The sequence below is a fragment of the Montipora foliosa genome, chromosome 11 (genome assembly GCF_036669935.1).
Source record: "Montipora foliosa isolate CH-2021 chromosome 11, ASM3666993v2, whole genome shotgun sequence".
Lineage (NCBI taxonomy): Eukaryota > Metazoa > Cnidaria > Anthozoa > Scleractinia > Acroporidae > Montipora > Montipora foliosa.
The window spans coordinates 16,710,232-16,715,231 of record NC_090879.1 but is presented as its reverse complement, the minus strand read 5'-3'; the positions used below and the strand labels follow the sequence as shown (position 1 = coordinate 16,715,231).

Genomic DNA, 5,000 nt, shown 5'->3' with positions numbered 1-5,000 from the left:
TTAAGCATCATGCTGGGACACAGGGCCATAAGGGAATAAATTATTTGTTACATTAACAAAACACTGCATACTGAAAGGAATATGGTTAAGTCCTCCCTTGCTTGAAATTTAAAAATTAGTGAGTGTGCTAAGTTGAAGGATGGCATTTGTTTTGTGCAGTATTGACGAGAAATGTTCAATAATTTCTTACTCTTCTCCTCTCTTCAAGCTGAAAAACTTCAGTGGAACCTCATGTTTACAGCTTGCTCCAAAAAGGGCTGTCTCGTCCAGCTTCTTGGATTTGTTCTTTGAACGTAGACTAGACCCTGCTTGGAACTGGTTACATTGTTCCTAAAAAAAGATCACTCTTTCAATTGGGTGGATTGAATTGGATGGATCAAAACTGCAGAGAAAAACCTTAGTTACAACTACACCTGAAATTCTGAGACAATCCCTCCTCCTTCATCCAGGCTGGGGACTGGCCGGGGTGGAATTTACACCCCAGGCGGAGTTAAGTGTCCTTCATCAGGCATTTAGTGTAAATCACTACAGTAAAAACTGACATATCTAATTCTCTTGATTCAAATCATGAGATTGATTTAACACTGTCTAAAGAGAAGTATTTACTCAAATTACTGATAACAGAACTGATTCCAAGATGACACATAGTTGTTGTTCAATACAAGGGTTTGGTAGATGGCTTCTACATGTAAGTGTACCATTGATTTGGTGTTAGACTTCCTATTGTAAGAAGCCAAAAATGTGTCCACTTTCACGTGACTGATGAAAAGTTCCTCCCCATGATTCGAATCTTTTCCACTAGTTCCGGCACTGCACTTCCTGACGCAACCAAACAAGGCATCCACAGAGATAAATATACTTCCATCTTCCTTCAAATAAAATGCAGGAATAGTGTTTACACATACGCCATGGAAGAGCTAAGTCCTTACAAATAAAAGAGCATGTGAAACAAAAAATTAACCATTTTGTCTCATTGCTTTAATGTCTGGCAAAATGATTATTACTACTAAATAGCATGCCCAATTATTTTAGGACAGTTTATTATGCTGGAATATTCAATCACTGTCCAAGAAGGTTTTAGCCCAGAAACTTTCACTTACAATGTATGTTTAATCATATGACACAGAGGAAAATAGTATCCTATAAGTTATAAAACTTATTTTAAAAAAAGACAACTTTCAGAGACAGATTACACCATGTAATGTTCATTGAATTTAAACATTACAAAGCAAGTTACAAGTTTACAATGAATACAGTACTGTAAATTTAAATGCAGCTTACTAGTTGTGCCTTGCGGCAAGTGCCAACGAGGCAAAATTGTTTTATGTCTCTGGAATGTGTGAAAGTTTGACACAGAGGTAAAATTATTTTACTATAAATGAAAGTAGGGAAGGAAGAGTGTGAAGTAACTCTGATAAGAGTCTTGGTCTTGAAGGCATAATTTGAGGAATTCCATAATTTCAAAGTGTGTAAATGTTGAGGGAGTATTACTTAAGGACGTTCGCGCCAATTGGTTCTGCGCATCCTTACTGCGCACGCAAATGCACACGCCACGTCATACACGAGCGCGCGCGCTAAGTAATAAAATGAGAACTGATAGGGCAAAAGGCCATTGCTATAGCTTTGCCTGGAGTTAACGGTCTTGGACGTTCGGTGACCCCTATTTTTCTTTCCAGAAACGGATTTTATTTACAATTATCTCCACGTTGTCCAAAAATGAACAAAAAATCAATGTGGGAAGTTAAAAAAATTTCAAGATTTCTGCTCACGGGACATCAAATCCTGCCATCTTGCGGCTGCAAGGCGCGCGAAACTGTGGTCGCTAAATGCGAACTTGAGCTTTAAGGGAACCTCGCCAGTTCACTAAATTCACTTAATTAGTCCACTTAAACAATATGTGGCAGAGAAGATTTCACTTCAAAGATTTAATTGCAATATATTTGGGTTTACAGACACTGGCCTTATTCGATAACGAAGCCCGATTTGTCACATTTTGGGTGTTTTTCCGGACATGTTCTCTCCAAAACGAAGTCGGTGACCCCCCATTTTTTTTACATTTCTGGCATAACTAACTCATCATCTTACAGTGGTAAAAGTTTCAGAAGAAAATCAATGTTGAAAAAATTTCGCGCGAACGTCCTTAAGTTCGAAGTAATATCTTGTGATGTTGAAGTGTTACCTTAGGTTTACTGGTTGTTGAGTATTGTTTGAATAAATGTGCACATGAATTTTCGTTTCATTTTTTGATTCAATCAAAAAAAGATAAATACAACAAACGTATGAAGGTTTTTGACTGAACCCTTGGATATTACATCGATTACACTTTATTTACACACTTTGAGAGTGTTCTGTCTGAGTCCAAATTTTAACTTAAAAACGTTCTACTCTTTGTCCAGAGAAAGGTGGATTGCTTTTGTAGTGGTATACACTGTCTCTGGTTGAGAATTTACTCTAAAACAAGAAAATGAAGGTTTGATTATCGAGCAACTGCTGCCATAAAGAATAAGTGACAGAAAAAGCACTCTGCGGTGAACATAAACCATGACAACTTAAATGGTATGCTGAAAGTTAACTATCAGTATAAACACAAGCTCAACTATTATTACACTGATGGCGTAAAAACTTTCGGCAGCCCCGTGTAGGGAATGTGTTTCATCGGCGCAACTCGAACTTTCACGCACGTCGTGATGAAGGTTATAATAACAATGATAATAACAGCACTGTATTTCACATTGAATGAACCCTGAAAAGCAATGTCTGCTAAGCTAAGGAACCCAACATTTAGTTGTCGGCTTGTAACGGCGATTAACCAGATAATAAATGTATTGAACGCAATAATCAAGCAATATTTTCTACCCCTGCTTTGTCCAAGTTGTGAGTGGTTTTAATTACGCAACCCTGGAGTTCAAGGACAATTCTTTGTGCTATAAGAAGATGTGTTATAGTAATTTGTTCAATTCTTTGATCTGAAGTCTTTAAAAACGTGGCAATCGACGAAAGAAAGCACTGGTTTAAAATTGACAAGCGAACACGCTGGTTCGAAATTGACAATTGAACACGCTGGTTCGCAAGCGAACACGCTGGTTTGAAATCGACAAGCGAACACGCTCGTTCTGTCCGAAATTTGTAGGTATAACCCTATTCCTTGATCAGCCGCCGCTTACAATTCAATTTACAAACACGTAAGGCAACTACAAGCGCCTCCAATCTCACTAGCTGAATCGTCCGCTGAAACAACACACAAACCACACGGTGGAAGCGACACATGCAAAAAGGTGACGTCACTACCCAAATATGGAGTATTACTTACACCCAAATATGGTCAAAAAAGGGTCCCTTACGCTGAGATGAGACTCACGTACGGCTCTATGATTTGCCAACTCGACGGCCGACCCTCTGGGGTCGGCCGCCTCGTTGGCAAAAATGTTACATGTAGGTACATTACAGGTTACAACAAAAATTAAGAAAAAGAAATACTGCAATGTCTCTGTGCACGAAAACTGCTTAGTACTAGTTGCATCGTGTCAAGAATACTAAAACAACTGGGCAGGCTTCAATGTTCGACAAATAGCCATTATTCATATTTTTCTTAAGTTATCAGTGTACAATGAACTCAACTTACATGTTAACGGAACACTGTAACAAACCTTAGGGCAAGCAGGACATTCATGTTCACTTTCAAGCAAGGGATTGAACTGCTTCAAATTGTTCAAGATGCTGGTGATATACCTGAACTCACAAAAGCAATCTCCAACGAGCAAACGATAAATATCTTTAACCTAGAAAATTAAATCAAATAATCAAATTGGTCAAATATAAAAAATAGATACAGGGTTTGAGAAAAGTGATGTCTGCTTGTCTGGAACAAGAAGATTTCATGCCTTGGCAAGCACCTCTCTCTTTGATCTCTCAGACCACTTGCCAGCCAGGCAAGCTCTCACACACTCAATAAAATGAAAACGAAAGGTATCAAAATTTTAAATCATGCGAAATACATGAGCCTGGGAAAGTGAAGGAATGCCTCAGGGAAATCGGCCATGAAGCTTTCTTTTCTAATTTTAACTTTTTTCCAGCCCATTGCAATCAGAATACATGTAATAGCTGCTTGATTGCTTCTTAGCCGAAAACTGCCTACTTATGGTACTGAGCCAACAATAATAATATGTAGGCATTTTTGGCTCATTGTCACCTGGAAATGGTAGCTTGTAGTGTGTTATTTGTGACAAAGCAACAAAATGAAGCTTCTCTGATGATACTTACATACACTTTTGACAAAGACGGAGCCAGCCACTGCAGTGCCTGATAAATTGATTTTAATGACACTCTGCATTCAAGGAACAGGTACTGCAGCAAGTTCATAAATCCCAAGTCAAAGGCAACTTGAGGTTGTTTGGGTGTGGATGGCCAGAAACCATTCCTAACTAAAGTTATAGCCTCTGGTTCATGCTCACAGCATTTTATTTTAATGGCATGTTGCAGTCCTATAGAATGCAATGTAGTATGAGGTTAGCTGATAAGATGAAGGCAAAGGTTAATTTTAACTCACTCAATAATAGTTCCATGGTGCTAAGTTACAAAATAATGCAAAAAAAAGAAAATTAATTATTTTGTTTCATTGCCTTAAAACTAATCAACAGCAGATGAGCTTAGAAGCTGGTGCCTTACAGGTTGGTGGAGCAAGGAAGAGATCTGACCATGGGGAAGGAGGGAACCATGGCAACCCCACGAGCGGCAACCATGAAAAAGGCAATGTCACACTGAAGCAATCAGTGAAATACTTACATGTGTACCAACCAGATACTTAACAAGAAGGGAGGGAGGGTGAGGAAAGCTAAAATTTCCACTGGCAAAAAAAGGAAAAATGGCCATTCCAGTAAAAAAGCAAATGCAAATGCGACCACAAGGAGTTCCTGGCTATACTTATTATAATTTCGATGTCTTCATAATCAGGATTGTAGATATTTAAATACCTCGAAGCTCTTTTTTTTCAACAGTTGGGT

At 38.5% G+C, this 5,000-nt stretch overlaps 1 pseudogene; it reads right to left on the bottom strand.

Moving 5' to 3' along the window:
- Positions 1-5,000, bottom strand: part of LOC137976749 (uncharacterized) — a 9,087-nt pseudogene that overhangs the window by 1,066 nt on the left and 3,021 nt on the right.